Consider the following 19,675-nt stretch of genomic DNA (forward strand, 5'->3'; position numbering starts at 1 on the left):
GTATTTGGATTCTTTTTTGCAGCCCAAGGTTTTGAGAATTACTTTGTATATAAAGGATTCAATGTTCTTGATTGAAATCTTGGAAACAATAGATAACAGATAATGCTTCAGTGATTGTGGTTATTATGGATGCTAATGATCTTTATACAAATATTCCTCAAGATCAGGCTCTTGAAATTATTGACACTGCAAATAGCAGAAATTTCTACAGGCAAAACAATTATTGCATACCATGGCAGAATTTGTGATAAAGAAAAAGTAGCTTGCTTTTAATAATGAGCATTTTTTACAGATAAAATGTGTCAGTATGGGCACCACTATACAAGGAAATGTTTGAGGAGCGATTCATTTACTCTTCCTCATTTAGACCAGATATATTGTGGAAACGATTGACAATGTATTTTTGCTATGGGGTGGTGACGATCAATCATTATGTCAATTTTTAAGATATGTGAATCAAAGTGACCCAAATATAGCTTTTACCTCCCACACTGGGTGTTCTGATGGTCAGGTTTTGGACATTAACATATTCCCAATCATTTATTACCACTATTTACAGAAAAGATAATGGTCACAATATTTTATTCCATTATAAGAGTCTTCATCCTAGAAGCCTTAGAGATGGAATCTCAGTGGGTCAATTTTTAAGATTGCAGCATTTATGTACTACTACCACACAATAATATAAAAATCAACTGAACAACTGGTAAGCAGATCTTTACAGCAAGGATACCGTTTGAGGATATTAAAAAGGGCTTCTGAAAGAGATCTTTATGCTCATCATGAATGGTATTGAAACCCAATTCATGTACAAATAAAACTCTCCTGTTGTGTGTCTTACCATTTTTGCCACATGCAGTTTATAACTGCAAAATTATTTGTAAATATTGACATGTTTTAAGCTATTATCCAATATTCTCTGTTCAACCTAAAATAGCCTTTCGGCGGAATAAGAATTTAGGGGAAATAATCCCGACATCTCAATATATATCACAGCATGCCTTCAAGAATTTGGGACATTGTAAACGTGGTCATTGTATATACTACACATATGCATTAGAAATTGATTGCATAATAAATCTGAGAACTGGTTACAGATATTGGTTAAAATATTCAACAGATTATAACACATCCAAGGTATTTTATTTGATACAGTGTCCTTGCCATTTATTTTATATTGGGCAAACATGAAGAAAAATAAAAACTTGCATTAGTGAACATCTAAACAACTTGTCTTGACCAGGAAGAAGCTCCCTTAGCAATGGCACCAAATGGGACAAAATTTGGCTGATTTAAAGTTTGCAGTTCTTTTGCATGTTCAACTTCCTAGAGGAGATGATATAACGTGAGTTCTGTTGCATAAAGAACAATGCTTTATTTCTGGGATACTATCCATCCCAGAGGGCTAAATAAGGAAGTAGATTGGTCCTCATTAATTAATACTGTTTGGAAGTAATTCAGTTTGAAATCCTCCCAGCAAATCACAGTGCAAGGCACCGTGCCCTCTAAGCTGAGCAGGAGTCCTCCATCCACAGTTCTGCCAGTGAGGGGTGCTGTTTCACCATCACATTTTCAATAGTGAGGGACAGGCAAGTTCTGCAGGAATCCAGGGAACCTGCCTGTCTTCAGAGATTGAAAACACAATATTGAAACACCACCCCCTACTGGTAGCAATGTAGTTGAAGGACATCCACTCAGCTTAGAGAGAACAGTGGTACAAGGAAGTTATGTCATCAATAGGAGCCATTGAGTATAAAAAGTTGGCATTTTTAAACAATTAAAAGTGGTTTCCTGTGGAATTTCCCTCCAGATGTGAAGCCCATAAGAAGATAAATTGTATAGATTATTAGGTAGATAAATTGTATAGATTATTAGGTACGAAGATAAATGGGAAATGAATTATTGTTTGAGATATATTTTTCACAAGGTAGCTCATTTATTTTATTATATTTTAGGAGCATTATTGAAAGTGTCTGATGAAGCAAAAAGTGAAACAGAGTCTTTGTCAGGGATGGCTGCTTTGAAGCGGAACACTGTTTTGAGCATTTTGATAAATTGAAAAGGACAATTGTGGGATGATTTAGACTGCATACTTATATGGAAGAACATCTAAGATAAGTCATCAATAAATGCTTAGATATTATTATGGATTAATATGGACAAAGTATGCAGTAATGGAGTACTAGCTTGTTGGTAGTGGGTTCAAAATTAGATGGATTGTTTGCCATAACATTATTCACCAACTTTAGCAGATAATTATCCATAAAATGTGCAAGTGATGATTATTAGTTTGCCTTCCCTTTACAGTGAAACCAGAAATCTGCATATTCGGCCCTTCATCTTTATTTATTTATTTATTTATCAGTTACATTTATACCCCACATTTTCCCACCTATTTGCAGGCTCAATGTGGCTTACAAGTACCATAAAGGCATTTGCTCTTTTGGTTGATAACAAATACAATATTGTGTTGTGGTCAGATGAGGTAGATGTGAGTCAGGCGTCATGGGGTTGAGGGAAGATGATGGTAAGTTATCCAGTACGATGCTTGATTATGTTGTGTTGCTGGGTGTGGGGAGTTACGTTGGATCGGCGGGATAGGCTTTTTTGAAGAGGTGAGTTTTTAATGATTTTCTGAAGTTTGGGTAGTCATATATTGTTTTCACAGCATGCGGGAGTCCATTCCATAATTGAGCGCTCATGTAGGAGAAGCTAGATGCATATGTTGTTTTGCATTTTAGCCCTTTGCATTTAGGGTAATGCAGGTTTAGGTATGATCGAGCTGATCTAGATATGTTTCTGTTTGGTAGATCTATAAGGTCTGTCATATATCCTGGGACTACGCCGTAGATGATTTTATGGACCAAAGTGCAGATTTTGAAGTAGATCTGTTCTTTGATTGGGAGCCAATGCAGCTTTTCTCAGAGGGGTTTAGCGCTTTAGAATCGTGTTTTACCATATATCAATCTGGCTGCTATGTTTTGGGCAGTTTGGAATTTTTTTGTAAGTTGTTCTTTACATCCCACATAGATTCCATTGCAGTAATCTGCATGGCTTAGGACCATTGATTGTATTAGTTTGCAGAAGGTTTCTGTCGGGAAGAAAGGTTTTATTCATTTGAGTTTCCACATTTGGCTCTCGAGGGTGAGATTGCGGTCGATTGTGACTCTGAGTATTTTTAGGCTGTCTGAAATCAGGAGTGTGTGTCCTGGGATGTTTAAGGTTGCGGGTTTGTAGTTGTTATGTTGAGATGAGAGGATGAGGCAGTGTGTTTTTTCAGTGTTCAGTTTCAATTGGAATGAATTTGCCCAAGAGTCCATGATGTTCAGGCCATCATTGATTTCATTGGTTATTTCAGTCAGGGCGTGTCTGAAGGGAATGTAGATTGTAACATCATCTGCATAGATGAATGGGTTAAGGCCTCGGTTGGATAGGGATTTTGCCAGTGGGATCATCATCATGTTGAAGAGTATTGGTGATAGTGGTGATCCTTGCGGTACTCCACAGTCTGCTGTCCACAGTGGTGAAATGTTTGAATTTGATTTTACTTGGTATGTTCTGGTGGTTAGAAAGCCCTTGATCCATTTAAATACATTTCCGACAATCCCGAAGTGGCCCAGGAGTCTTAGTAGTATGTTGTGGTTTACCATATCAAATGCGCTTAGGGTTACCATATGGCTCCAGAAAAAGGAGGACAGATTGAGCCAGCCGGGTTTTACTTCCATTGCTTTCAATGGAAGTTATTGAGCCAGCCGGGTTTTACTTCCATTGCTTTCAAAGCAATGGAAGTAAAACCCGGCTGGCTCAATCCGTCCTCCTTTTTCTGGAGCCATATGGTAACCCTAAATGCGCTTGACATGTCGAATTGGAGGAGGAGTATGCTTTTACCAATGGCTATTTTCTGTTTGAATTTGGCCAGGAGAGAGACTAGGACAGTTTCGGTACTATGGTGGGAACGGATTGTGAGCCGTGTAGTATTGAATGCTTGTCAAGGTATTCCATAAGCTGTTTGGTCGCATATTTTCAAAGCACTTAGCCTTCCAAAGTTCCATAGAAACCTATGGAACTTTGGAAGGCTAAGTGCTTTGAAAATATGCAGGGTCAGTGACATCTCCATCAGTTTTACTATTAGGGGGATAGATGCAACTGGGCAGTAGTTGGTGAGGTCATTAGTTTTTTTCTTAGTGTCTTTTGGTATTGGAGTAAGTAGGATGTGTCACGTCTGTGGTCGTGACCCCTCTCAGACTTACCTTATTTTGGGGGGTCAGCTTCTGAACTGGCTTCTGTCTGTCCTTTCTGAGTTGGTTCTGTCTCTGTGTGCTGGCTGCTTCCAGCGTGGCTCTAATTACTCCACTATACTGCACCTGTGTATGCTTCAGTATACTTTCTGCCTGCTTCTTGGTTTGTGCTCCCCTCACCCTCTGGTGACCAGAACCGGTGGCTGCCATAGACTGTCTTGCTGTCTCTACCCGTCCAAGGCTTCAGCTCAGTCCGGTCCGGATCTTCCAGGCTGCCAGACTTGTCTTTCTTGTTTGTGTCTGCACAGCACCCGTAGCTGCCTTGTGATTGCTGCAGCTGAGTCTCAGCTGCTGCTGGGCTTATTAGCCATTTGGAAACTTCTGTGTTTGCCTTTGCATTGCCTAAGGTCCCTGGTATGCTGGTGTGCGCTGTGTACTTCTGCCTAGCCTAGTTTCTTGTCTGTTTCTAGTATAGTCTTTGTGTAGTTTTTCTTGTACTGTATTGCTTGTTCCCAGTTTTGTTTCTTGTTTGTATTTCTCCGTCTAGTTCTTGGTTGTCTGTGTTTCTTGTTTAGTGGCTGCCTGGCAGCTTTCAGTCTTGTCTCTTGTCTGTCAGTATTTGTTCCCTGGTTTAGTGGCTGCCTGGCAGATTTCAGTCTTGTCTCTTGTCTGTCAGTATTTGTTCCCTGTTTTAGTGGCTGCTCTGCAGCTTTCAGTCTTGTCTCTTGTCTGTCAGTATTTGTACCCTGTTTAGTGGCTGCTCTGCAGCTTTCTGTTCCCGACCCTTTTGCCTGTCCACTTCCTGCCTAGTGGGTATCCAGTTTCTGCCCTGTCCGGTAAGTCCTGACGGCCACCTGCACCCAGGGGCTCAACTCCTGAAGAACGGTGGTCAAGTGCAGGTGAAGACTAGCCATCCCTGTCAGAGTTCTGTCTTATCCCTGTGTGGGGTGGTTTTGCCTGCCACTGCCACTCCTCAGCAGTGGCCCAAGGGCTCACAAACCTAGTTCCTGCCTTGAAAACCTGACAGGATGTTACCATGATCCTCGGGGAAGAAACCTTGTTGTAGCATAAAGTTTAGGTGGGATGTGAGGTCTTCAGTGAATCAGCTGGGGGCGGATTTAAGTAGATGACTGGGACATATGTCCAGTTTGCAGTGGGTGTTAGCGAATCTGTGAGTCGCTTGTGTGACTGATTCGGTGGTGAGTAGGTTGAATGTATGCCAGATATAGTCAGCTGGGCATCCGCCCGGGATTAGGTCTAAGTCATTGAAGAAGTTTTCAATGTCATTGTTGTGAGGAGGAAGAGTGCTGCATAATTTTGTTACCCTAGTTCACTGATGTATCAATCTTCAAACTGTTACTTCCTTCAGGACTGCTGTCAAGGCAGATCATGACAGTTATCACACTCCCTTTCTCTCTCACAGTTTAACGAGAGATTTCTTCTGTTTGTCAAAACCCCTCCTTTTAGGAGGGTTCCTGTGAATATAGAGTGCACTCTCATATTACACCTCCTTTGATACTTTCTTCATGGCAACAACTCCATTGTGGTGTACCTCAACGTTCAGTGTTGGCTCTGTTGCTCTTTAACATTTTCGTGAGCCTACTTACCACTCCATGTACAAAATCACAGCATCAGTGCCTTTTACTATGCCAGTGACATCCTCTTAATGTCTTACACTAATTCCCTCTCTCCTGATATCTTGCCAAAACAATCTTGTCTGGATACCATAGAAGGGCATAATCGAAAGGCGCAGGCCAAATAGCTGGCCGGCCATCTCCGGCGCCACAGGCGGGCGGAGCCAACCGTATATTCAAAAAATATGGCTGGCCATCTTTTTCTTCCCTATTACGGTTGGGTCCGGCCAAATGTCAGAGTTGGCTGGGGTTGAGATGGCTGGCCTCGGTTTTCGGCCATAATGGAAAAAAATGCAAGCGATCTCAAACCTGGCAAAATCCAAGGCATTTGGTCATGAGAGGAGCCAGCATTTGTAGTGCACTGGCCCCCCTGACATGCCAGGACACCAACCGGGCACTCTAGGGGGCACTTCTAAAAATTAAAAAAATAAAATAGCTCCCAGGTGCATAGCTCCCTTCCCTTGGTTGTTTAGCCCCCCAACCCCCACTCCCCACAACTCTACACCATTACCATAGCCCTAAGGGGTGAAGGGGGGCACCTACATGTGGGTACAGTGGGTTTTGGGTGGGTTTTGGAGGGCTCCCATTTACCACCACAAGTGGAACAGGTAGGGGGGGATGAGCCTGTGCCCACCTGTCTGAAGTGCACTGCGCATACTAAAAACTGCTCCAGGGACTTGCATACTGCTGTCAGGGAGCTGGGTATGACATTTGAGGCTGGCATAGAGGCTGGCAAAAAAGGTTTTTTTTGGGGGGGGGGAGGGGGTTGGTGACCACTGGGGGAGTAAGGGGAGGTGATCCCCGATTCCCTCCGGTGGTCATTTGGTCAGTTGGGGCCCCTTTTTGATGCTTGGTCATGAAAAAAAAGGGACCAAGTAAAGTGGGCGAAATGCTCGTCAAGCCTGGCTTTTTTTTTCCATTATCAGGCGAAGCTGGACATGTCGTGAGCACGCCCCGTCCCACCTTCACTACCCTACCGACACGCCCACTTGATGTTTCACTGGCTCCGCTACGGAAAGCAATTGAACCCAGCCAAAATCGGCTTTCAATTATACCGATTTTGCCGGGTTCAGTCTATCGCCAGCCATCTCCCGATTTGTGTTGGAAGATGGCCGGCGATCACTTTCGAAAATGAACTGGATAGTCACATGGCTTAATGAGAATCGCTTTTTTTCTCAATTTTTCCAAAACCGTGAAGGGGCATTTTTGGTATGATGTCTAAGTCTGAATTGAGATGTTTTGCTGAAAATGTCTCAAACCAATGACTAGTAAGTATCATTTTTGAAAAACAACAACAACAAAGGCCCAGGGAAAAACAGAACAGTGGACATCACATAAAGGGACTGAAATACAAATCCCACCTAAATCCCTTCATATTTTATGGTGAAACCTCCAGGAACAGGTAAAACCTACTGTACCTAAAGGTCCTCACTTCAATAGCCCTCAGGCTTGCAGGTCACTTATATATTTAGGTACATGAGGTATTTCTATGTTCCAGGAGGGCTCACATATATGTAATGAAATGAAAGACTTAAAATAGGAATTGAACCTGGGCCCTGTTGTTCACACTGTCCACTGCACTGACCATGAGGTTACGCCATCCACTTATTTGCTGCTTTCTTAGGAATGACCATAATATCTGAAGCTGGAACTTTTTAGAAGAGGGAGAGAAACAACAGGACCATTTGACCTGGGCTTCATATAGAAAAGGGGTTTTCATTCTGAAAAAATGTTTATTTGTTTAACATTTTCAACTGATCACAAAATTAATTTGGATATTGACTTTTTCCCTAATTATAAACAAGTATAACTGGGAAGTTTAGTGTTTAGTAGATGGTCGCCTAGTGTATACCTAGAATATAGATCAGTACATAAGCAAATAATTATTTGCTTGAGACCAGCTTTATTTATTCTCCACATTCATCACTCTCAGTTCACCCCAAAGGCTGCTATTCTGAACCAACTGTTTCAAGTTTCTTCAAATAAACAAATATAGTATGGCAGAGGCAAGCAGAATGCAAGAGGCAACACATGACAATAATTATTTACAATGTTTCTGGTGCTTGTCACCCTTAATCCAAAGCCCAGAGAAAGCCCAACTCTCCTCCCTTTGAGCCTACTACCATGGGTAGCAGGAAATCCATACAGTTCAATGTCCATTTACAATTCCAGTTGCTACTGCACAGAGACTCAGGGGCTCTGGCAATCAGATGTAATTTCTTTCAAGTCAGTTTAGGTTTAGATGGTAAACACTTCCTTCATCCCTGTAGATGTTCCTGGACCAACAATAGATGGGATTTAATCCAGGTCACCTTGCTGGAAAAATAAACATATAGCCCAATCGATCCTTTCTCCTCAGAAGGGATGCAGAGGGTTCCCTGTTGGCTCAAACAACCAGCAGGGAAGATGCTTAAGTGGCTGCTGTCATCTCTGTGCACATTGATCACTCCTTGACCTTGCTATACCAGTTTGGGTAGCACAGTATATAGTCTATAGACTTTCTGGGTCTCTAAGGCTAAGGCTTACACTTGAAGGGTTCTTCTCTAGTGTATGGTCAGTAGCCAGGAAGGCAGAAAAACAAAGACAGTTATTCAAAAGTAAGACAGGTTTTATATTAAGTGGAGTTTCCTACCAAACTGTGTTCTCCCTCTATATGTAATATGATAATATGAGGTACTCACTCTTTCTAGAATAGCCTACAATATTCTAGGGTTATATAGTGCTATGCCTGGCAACCACTGATGTCAAACATGAGAAAGTTATGCTACCTCTGATTTTCAGCTGGTGACAGGCAGCACAGTTAAAGCCCGTCACTGGCTCTGAACCCAAATTTTCAATGCCTGCTATTCCTGGTTTCATTTTTGGCCACCAGCCAATAACCAGTTAAGCCGATATTCAGGGCTAACCAGCCATCAGCTAGCGTATAAAGATAGGACAGCTATTTATTCAGTCCTCTTTATGTGCTAACCTTGCCCAGTTACTGCTGAATATTAGCTCCTATGTGTGTGATTTAACCAGACAGCAGCCATTGTCGACCAGTTAAATTGATTTGAATATGAGCCCACTATTTTTAGTAGAGGCTCTGGGCATCTATGCAGTTACCCATACTGCAAGATTACCAGCTGCCCTAAACAGGTTTGTACACGTAACTGTTTCTGTATCTGAGACCTCCTAAGTTGCACTGGCCCAGGCTTATGTAATTCTCTGAAAGGTCCTGTGTTGAAAAGAACAGACCAAGCAGCAGCAGTAGCAGAGGAAATAACAACAGAGAAGGAAATTGAAAGACTGGTCATCCAAATGGCAGATGAAATTTAATGCGGACAAATGCAAAGTAATGCACATTGGGAAGAACAAAACAAATCATAGTTACCTGATGCTAGGGTTCACCTTGGGCATTAGCACACAAGAAAAAGATCTAGGTGTCATTGTTGATAACACACTGAAATCTTCTGCCCAGTGTGCGGCAGTGGCCACAAAAGCAAACAGGATGCTAGGAATTATTAGGAAAGGGATGGTAAATAAGACTAAGACTACTTTAATGCCTCTGTATCGCTCCATGGTGCGACCTCACCTTGAGTATTGCATTCAGTTCTGGTCATCATATTTTAAAAAAGAAATAGTGGAATTAGAAAAAAATTCAAAGAGCGACTACAATGATAAAGGGGATGAAACTCCTCTCATATGAGGAAAGGCTAAAGAGGTTTGGGCTCTTCAGTTTGGAAAAGAGATGGCTGAGGGGAGATATGATTGAGGTCTACAAATTCCTGAGTGGTGTACCGTGTTTCCCCGAAAATAAGACACTGTCTTATATTAATTTTTGCCCCCAAAAATGCGCTAGGTCTTATTTTCAGGGGCTGTCTTATTTTTCGGGGAAACATCGGGGTTGGCCCGCCCGCCCTCCATCGTTCCCGGAACTAACCTTAAACGCCTCCTTTCACCTTCGCAGCAGCAGGGCAGGCCACTCCTTCCTTCCATGTCCCGCCCTTGCCTGACGTAACGACTGCGAGGGCGGGGCACGGAAGGAGAGATCTGCACTGCTGCTGCTTGCTGCGAAGGTGAGCGAAGGTGAAAGGAGCCGTTTAAGGTTAGTTCCGGGAGCGACAGAGGGTGGGTTGGGGGGGGGGGGCGGCCCGGGTTGCGGCCTTGTCCGGCTCTCGGCGGCCCTGCTTTCAAACAAAAATTTGCTAGGTCTTACTTTCGGGGGAGGCCTTATATCTACCAATTCAGGAAAACCTGTACTAGGTCTTATTTTGGGGGGATGTCTTACTTTCGGGGAAACAGGGTAGAACAAGTAGAAGTGAATTTTTACTCTTTCAAAAAGTACAAAGACTAGGGACACTCAATGAAGTTACATGGAAATCCTTAAAACAAATAGGAGGAAAGATTTTTTCACTCAGCGAATAGTTAAGCACTGGAACTCTTTGCTGGAAGATACAGAGGGGCATAATCGAACGGCGCACCCAAGTTTTCCTGAGGACATCCTCGCAGGACGTCCCCCGCGAAGGGGCGGGGAAACCCCGATTTTCGGCCATAATGGAAACCGAGGATGCCCATCTCAGAAATGACCAAATCCAAGCCATTTGGTCATGGGAGGAGCCAGCATTCGTAGTGCACTGGTCCCTCTGACATGCAAGGACAGCAACCGGGCACCCTAGGGGGCACTGCAGTGGACCTCAGAAAAAGCTCCCAGGTGCATAGCTCCCTTACCTTGTGTGCTGAGTCCCCAACCCCCCCCCCCCCAAATCCCACTCCCCACAACTGTACACCACTACCATAGCCTTTAGGGATGAAGGGGGGCACCTACAGTGGGGGAAATAAGTATTTGATCCCTTGCTGATTTTGTAAGTTTGCCCACTGACAAAGACATGAGCAGCCCATAATTGAAGGGTAGGTTATTGGTAACAGTGAGAGATAGCACATCACAAATTAAATCTGGAAAATCACATTGTGGAAAGTATATGAATTTATTTGCATTCTGCAGAGGGAAATAAGTATTTGATCCCTCTGGCAAACAAGACCTAATACTTGGTGGCAAAACCCTTGTTGGCAAGCACAGCGGTCAGACGTCTTCTGTAGTTGATGATGAGGTTTGCACACATGTCAGGAGGAATTTTGGTCCACTCCTCTTTGCAGATCATCTCTAAATCATTAAGAGTTCTGGGCTGTCGCTTGGCAACTCGCAGCTTCAGCTCCCTCCATAAGTTTTCAATGGGATTAAGGTCTGGTGACTGGCTAGGCCACTCCATGACCCTAATGTGCTTCTTCCTGAGCCACTCCTTTGTTGCCTTGGCTGTATGTTTTGGGTCATTGTCGTGCTGGAAGACCCAGCCACGACCCATTTTTAAGGCCCTGGCGGAGGGAAGGAGGTTGTCACTCAGAATTGTACGGTACATGGCCCCATCCATTCTCCCATTGATGCGGTGAAGTAGTCCTGTGCCCTTAGCAGAGAAACACCCCCAAAACATAACATTTCCACCTCCATGCTTGACAGTGGGGACGGTGTTCTTTGGGTCATAGGCAGCATTTCTCTTCCTCCAAACACGGCGAGTTGAGTTCATGCCAAAGAGCTCAATTTTTGTCTCATCTGACCACAGCACCTTCTCCCAATCACTCTCGGCATCATCCAGGTGTTCACTGGCAAACTTCAGACGGGCCGTCACATGTGCCTTCCGGAGCAGGGGGACCTTGCGGGCACTGCAGGATTGCAATCCGTTATGTCGTAATGTGTTACCAATGGTTTCCGTGGTGACAGTGGTCCCAGCTGCCTTGAGATCATTGACAAGTTCCCCCCTTGTAGTTGTAGGCTGATTTCTAACCTTCCTCATGATCAAGGATACCCCACGAGGTGAGATTTTGCGTGGAGCCCCAGATCTTTGTCGATTGACAGTCATTTTGTACTTCTTCCATTTTCTTACTATGGCACCAACAGTTGTCTCCTTCTCGCCCAGCGTCTTACTGATGGTTTTGTAGCCCATTCCAGCCTTGTGCAGGTGTATGATCTTGTCCCTGACATCCTTAGACAGCTCCTTGCTCTTGGCCATTTTGTAGAGGTTAGAGTCTGACTGATTCACTGAGTCTGTGGACAGGTGTCTTTCATACAGGTGACCATTGCCGACAGCTGTCTGTCATGCAGGTAACGAGTTGATTTGGAGCATCTACCTGGTCTGTAGGGGCCAGATCTCTTACTGGTTGGTGGGGGATCAAATACTTATTTCCCTCTGCAGAATGCAAATAAATTCATATACTTTCCACAATGTGATTTTCCGGATTTAATTTGTGATGTGCTATCTCTCACTGTTACCAATAACCTACCCTTCAATTATGGGCTGCTCATGTCTTTGTCAGTGGGCAAACTTACAAAATCAGCAAGGGATCAAATACTTATTTCCCCCACTGTAGATGTGGGTACAGTGGGTTTGGGGTGGGTTTTGGAGGGCTCACATTTACCACCACAAGTATAACTGGTAGGGGGGGATGGGCCTGGGTCCCGCCTGCCTGAAGTGCACTGTAGTACCCACTAAAACTGCTCCAGGGACCTGCATACTGCTGTCATGGAGCTGGGTATGATATTTGAGACTGGCATAGAGGCTAACACAAAATATTTTAAAAATTGTTTTTAGGGTAGGAGGAGGATGGTGACAGTGGCGTAGCTAGGGGTGGCACAGGTGGAGCAGTTGCTTCCTCAAACAGGTTTTTAGAAAAAAAATGGCACCTATGTGCCTCTCCTGCCCGCTCTCCCCATCCATGTGGTCACTTTACTGCCCTGAAGCACTGTTCTCCCTCTGGCACCGGCGATTCCCATAGTCAGCCTTCTGCAAGCGTCGGGGCCTCTCCTCAGGCACATCCCATCTCTGCGGAAAACAGGAAGTTGTATTAGAGTAGGCGGGATGCGCCTGAGGAGAGGCCCCGATGCTTGCAGAAGGCTGACTATGGGAATTGCCGGTGCCAGAGGGAGAACAGCGCTTCAGGGCAGTATAGTGACCATGCGGATGGGGAGAGCAGGCAGGAGGGGCGCATAGGCGCCATTTTTTCTAAAATCTTGGAGGGGGGGGTGACGGCAAAGTCCACTGTAAGCAAGGAAGCCCATTTGGTTAATCTGTTTCCACTCCCCCCCACCCCCATCCTCCCCAACACAGCCGTCATTTCAGGTCACTCACAACAAAGCAAGCAACCTTAAAAGGTGGAGGAGAAAAGAAATAACAATTGAATATCACTAAAACAGCTTCAAAAATTATTGTAGCTGGTACAAACTGCAATTCTAAACTCTAGTTTGTGATCATTTTTCTTCACTGTTCTTATATATAGATGTCCAGATTTCAGTGAGGCAATCCTGTTTCCTGATGGGTTCATCTTAACTGTAGTTGTAATCTGCCTTCGGAAGCCTGGTGTTATAAATGTGACCCCCACCTCTGGATACAATTGCTCACCCTATGAATACCCTGGAAATACCTCAGGTGAACTCTTGTAGAACTGACAGAGGTGAGGTGCAATTATTTTCACTAACCTCGCTTACTTGTTTCTAAAACAAGAAGGGAATTAAATCTAAAGTAAATAATTTAGTTAAACAGATGGCTTACTTTTAAAATTAATTAATTTATTCAACACTGTTAAGTAAACCACCAATTTCCACTATATTTGACAGTGCCTTTGTTTCTTTTCACAGATAATCAATTTTTTCCTCAATACTGGACACGACATTAACATATCAGATAAGTATACATTCTACTTAAGCAAAAGTTCATATGCTAACATGCATGTAACACCATAAAATTATTTCTAGATTTTTTTTAGCTTGTAAAAATTGATTCTTTGTGTATTTGTTTTCCCTTTCCAGGTTCTTCTTCAGGTAAACGAATCAGGTAAGTGTAAGTCTATAGTTTTATTTCACTTCTCTTTAATAAGTCTCTGTAGAATCCTTTCTCAATGTGCCTGTAATGAGGGTTTAAAGGATACTTTTTTTTCCTGCTTTCTTGTATTTTCTTCTTTCTTTTAACCGTTGGGTACCATTGAATGTGGATCCCGGGAATCAGGGAACTCTAGTCAGGAATCCGGATATCTACTGCTCTAAAAGAACTCAAAAACCCTAAAGACCTGTCTATCAAAATACTTTTACTGTACAGATAAAACTACTTTTCTAGCTAACTTCCCCAGAAAGAAACATATAATTCTTAAGCCCTATTTTTTTTTATTCCCACCCACATTTTATCAATTCAAAGAAATATTTCAAAAACTTTATTCCCAAAAATAGAACAAATTTAATACTGAGCCCTGATGTTAATATAACTTTCAGCTATCTCCTATATACTCTGTAACTTTATTTGCTTCTCTTAAAGCAGAGTAAATATTTTTTTCCCTAAATGATCCTTTATTTAAAAGTTCTGCAAAGGATCTTTACTTTATAACTCCTTTCCAATTTTACTTAGTGGAAGGAATTTAGTGAACACCTCAGTCAGCGCTTATGTTACCTAGCACTGAGAGGTGTCAATGGATGACTTAAACAAACTTCTCAGCTCACCAAACTAACAGTTATTTAGTTTGATTTATTAAGCTTTTAAGTTTCTAACATCACAGCTTAATTAAGCAGCTGACATTCAGTCACCATGACAGTCACTACTCTAAAGCCACTAAAAACGCGGATGACTTTTAAAATTAAGCAATTAATTTTAGTTCACACTCCTCACACACAACAACAACTTTAAAAGATACCCAAAATCCGTTTTTTAAACAGATTTTATACTATAGCTGTTCACAGACCACTGACATACGTCTGTACAGCTTCTCTCTTACCTCCCAACTGACAAATTACAACGTTTAGAATCTTAAGTATGTCATACATGGCGCAAGCCCAGCACGAGCCTCTACACTAACATAGCACTCTGCAACCACCTATAAACATACATTTTACATGAATTTCAGACAGTTTCAGCAATATACAGCACTTTCAACTAATTTAAATAAATTTTCCATACCTCATTAAGCATCTGAAGGTGTTTATTTTTACGTTTTCACTCTGCATGTGACTGCTGCACTTCCCCAGCACAGGTACATTTTTATTTTATTATAATTTTTTTTTATAATCTTGTTTATTGCAACAATAATAAACATTCCATCACAATAATAACATAGTGTAATTAACACGATCTGTACAACCAAAACATTCTCGTCTGTTGCTAATGTTTTCCCCTCTTTTTTTTCCCCCTCCCACCCCCCCCCCCCCCAATCCTCCCCCCCTCCCACTCTTAGGAACTTTCTATTATTCGGTTGGTGGACTCAGTTTTTAACAGTTTAAAAGTCTGCTTCTTGCAACTGGTGTCAAGGTATCCCAATATGGAGCCCAGGTCTTGCAAAAACTGTCTCCCCTTCTTGAAGCAAGGTCTCCAACTCCTCTTTTTTCCAGCATACAACACTGCATCATGGCTCCTCTCCACTGCGAAACACTAGGCCCCTCTTTTTGCAGCCATAGTTGTAAAATTGTTCGCTTTCCCATCAAGACAGTGCGCCCCAAAAAAGCCCTCAAGTCTTCAGGCGATTGTCCTTGCACAATGAACTTGTCGAACAGTTGACCCGGAGAGGGGCGCCACCGGACTTTCCACATCTGTGAGATTTTAAGTCCCAGCTCTGTCCAGAACTGTTTCACCAGGGGGCAAGCCCAAAACATGTGTCCCAAGGTGGCTCCCACTCTCCCGCATTTTGGGCAATCGTCAGTCTGTTTCAAAGTTGCTCTATAGGCTCGGTGTGGCGATATATACATTCGCATAACAAATTTGTATTGCATTTCTCTCCAGATTGCGTTCTCCGTTACTTTATGTACTGTAGATAGACAGATTGCCAACTGTCCCGGATCCATCTTCCACTGAAGTTCTGTTTGCCAGAGAGTTGACACTTTAGTGCAGTCGTTTGCTTCCTGCAAATCCCGTAGGGTACGGTGAAAATATTTCAAAGGTATTTTCAACTGCGCCTCCAGACCCAAAAAGTCATTCATAGTGTCCCATATGTCTTGAGTCAGGCTTTGGTCCGGTAGGGTCTTTAAATAGTGATTAATTTGTAGGTAAGCAAAGTAGTCCCCCTGGTCTAATCCAAACTCATCACACATACTTTGAAAGGTTTTAGGGGTCCCCCGTTCTGTGACTACCTGGAATAGATATTGTATTCCCCAGGAGGTCCATTTCTGAAACAACTTGGATGTTCCTCCCTCGGGGAAGGCCAGATTGCCCCTCAAGGGGAGCAGGGGTGAGACCGCACTATTCCAGGTGAAGGCTTTACACATCCAGCGCCACACTTTCCGCAGGGGGTTTATTATATGCCCATAGGCTCCCACCGTGGGCAACTCAGCCGACGGAGCGTGTAGCCAGTATGCAAAATCTAAGTGAGCCATTAATGATGTTTCCACCCCCGTACATGAATAGAACTCTTTTGTGCGGAACCAATCCGACAGATGTCGAACACTACCAGCTATCGTGAACAGTTTTAGGTCCAACAACCCCAAACCCCCCTTCTTATGTGTTCTCATTAATTGCTTAAGCCCTATACGCGCTCTCTTACCCTGCCACAAGAACCTTCTCAGTGTTTTGTGTAGCCACCTCTCCTCTTTGTACCCCAACACTGCTGGGATCATTTGAAATACATATGTCCATTTGGGAAATATGAACATGTTGTACAGTGCAATTCTACCTTGTAAGGACAATGGCAACCCCTGCCACCCCTGTAAAAGCTCTTGTGTACGTCTCTTCAACGGGCTTATGTTTTCTCGGTATACATTGGCTATGTCTGCCGTGATAATAATCCCTAGATATTTTAAGCGTTCTGTAGCCCATTGAAATGGAAAATGTCCCTCCCACTCCGAGCACAGCGTCGTTGATATTGGTAAAGCTAATGATTTTTGCAGGTTTAGTTGTAACCCAGAGAAGAAACTGAACTCATCTATCACTTCCAACAATCTCTCTACTGATGCTCTTGGGTGAGTGAGCGTAAGAAACATGTCGTCTGCAAAGGCTAGTATTTTAATATTTTCCCTATATAGGGTTACCCCCTGTATCTCTGGGTCTAACAGAATAGTACAGAGTAGGGGTTCGAGATATATTAAAAACAATAATGGTGACATCGGGCAACCCTGTCGCACCTCTCGCTCCACCCGAAGGGAAGCGGATCTGGTTCCATTTATCAATATCTCTGCCTGGGTATCTTTATACAACGCTTTCACCGCCTCTAGATACCAGCCCCCCAACCCGATGTAATCTAACACCTCAAACAGATAATCCCAATTTACCTTATCAAAGGCCTTAGCGGCATCTAGGCTTACCAATAACAGTGGGTCTCCCGTGTTCTGCCCATATGCCCCTGCTAGTAGCACCCTGCGCACGTGTTGTGTGGCCTGTCTCCCTCTCACAAACCCTACTTGGTGTTCTCCAATAAGGCTAGGTATATATGTCATCAGTCTCTCTGCCAGCACCCGAGACAGTACTTTAATGTCTACATTCAGTAGTGATATGGGTCGGTATGCCTCAACCTGGTCCTGTGGTTTATCTGGCTTTAGGATTAGGGTTATTAAAGCAGTATTCTCTCCAGGCGAGAAGAACCCCCGGTCCACTACCGCATCAAAGTATTCCACCAGGGGCCCAGTCACTTGCTGCGTCAACAACCGATAGTATTCATTAGAGAGCCCATCCGCCCCCGGTGCAGAACCCAGACGCAGCGACTTTAGGACTCTACAAACCTCATGCGCTCTTATTGGAGCTGCCAACGCCCGTTGTGCCTCCTCTGTTAACTTAGGCATTCTGGCGTCCTCCAAATAATCTCGTGTTAGTGGGCCCTGAAAGCGCTCCTGTGCAGCGTATATATCCGTGAAATAAGTATGGAATGTTTGTGCAATCTCCTGCGGTTGATTTACTCTCTTTCCCTTATTATTCACGACTGCTGGTATAAATTGTCTTGGCATGTTTGCTCTTGCTATTCTCGCTAAAAGTTTACCCGACTTATTGCCAAAGCGCTGAAAGTTCAGGCGTCTGACCATTAGCTGCTTCAACGCCTGATCATGTATAAGGGAATTCAATGCTACCTGGGCCGCAGACATCAACTCCCTATTGGACTCGTTTGGGTGTAATAAATATCTCCTCCTTGCTGATCCATATTCCCTTTCTAGCCTCAGGATACTCGAGGCTAGGCGTTTCTTCCTGGCACTCAGATATGCTATCACATGCCCCCTCATAACTGCCTTAGAGGCCTCCCAGAATGTTATTGGTGATTCACAAGTGTCGAAATTCGTATCAACATAGAATTGCCATTTCTTAAGTAAATATTCTTTAAATTGGGAATCTTGGTATAAGTATGAGGGAAATTTCCAGCGCCCACCCCCTGGGATCCCCCCCGAGAGCTCCAGATCAATCCAGATCATAGCATGATCCGATACCGCCATTGGGCCTATTGCTGCCGTTTGGATTTTAAAGAACCACGAGGTAGATATCAAGATGTAATCTATCCTAGACCAAGATTGGTGGGCCTTGGACTGGTGAGTGTAGTCCTTGGTGGTGGGATGTAGGGATCTCCATGCGTCTGTCAAATGTAATTGATCGCAAAGGATCGGTAGTCCCCTCCCCCTTCCCACCCCTGGAGTCGCCTGGGTGGAGAGTCTGTCTAATGTAGGGTCTTGCACTTGGTTGAAATCACCTGCCCACACCCAGGGTGCATCAGTATGTTTCATTCCCAACGCAATGAGAGACTGAAAGAAATGTGGGCTATAGTTATTTGGGAAAGAAAGCCAGCAGATCAATGTCACAACAAAAAGATTTTATTGAAGATACCGTGTATGAACAAATCGCCCGACACAGGCCGTGTTTCGCCCACCTAGGGCTGCGTCAGGGGCTACAATTAACAAATATATAATAATTATCATAGATCATAATAAATAAAATATAACACACATACGAACATAATATATCAAATATATGAATTGATATATTATGTTCGTATGTGTGTTATATTTTATTTATTATGATCTTTGTAGCCCCTGACGCAGCCCTAGGTGGGCGAAACACGGCCTGTGTCGGGCGATTTGTTCATACACGGTATCTTCAATAAAATCTTTTTGTTGTGACATTGATCTGCTGGCTTTCTTTCCCATATTGGATTTTGCAGATCGTTTGCCTTGTTGTTTTTTGGGGCCCTATAGTTATTTGGACCATAAACTGTGCACAGGTAAAATTTTTGCCCCTGGTAATTAATGTACAGTAAAACAATCCATCCCTCTGTGTCCTTATATATCAGTTTTGTTTGACATGGCAGTCCCTTCCCAACTAGGACAACCACTCCACTTTTCCTATTCCCTGATGAGGAGAAGTAACAATCACCCACCCATTGCTGTTTGAGTTTTGCATGTTCTGCATCCGTCAATTTTGTTTCTTGTAAACATGCTATGTGTGCTCCCTGCCTCTTAAGTTGTGTGAGGATCTTGTACCTTTTCACTGGTGATGTAATACCAGAGATGTTCCAAGATACAATCTTTAGGTTATTACGGTTAATATCTCTTCCTTCTCATGGGTACCTTCAGAATACCAGTGTCTAACTCCCCAGGAGCCCAGCCCCTCTCCCAGGGAGATCTGCACTGTGTCTTTACTGGGGACCATTGCAACCTCTCATAAATCACGCTTACTCCATTCACACCCTCCACCCTCTCTTCTAGCATAAATCCCCTCCCCCCCTTTTGCTTACCCCCTCCCTCTCTCCCCCCACCCAGATCCCCCTCCCTCCCCCCTTTCCCCCTCTCCCTCCCAGACAACAACAACAACTTGAAAGTCACCTTAATGTTGA

The sequence above is a fragment of the Microcaecilia unicolor genome, chromosome 7 (genome assembly GCF_901765095.1).
Source record: "Microcaecilia unicolor chromosome 7, aMicUni1.1, whole genome shotgun sequence".
Lineage (NCBI taxonomy): Eukaryota > Metazoa > Chordata > Amphibia > Gymnophiona > Siphonopidae > Microcaecilia > Microcaecilia unicolor.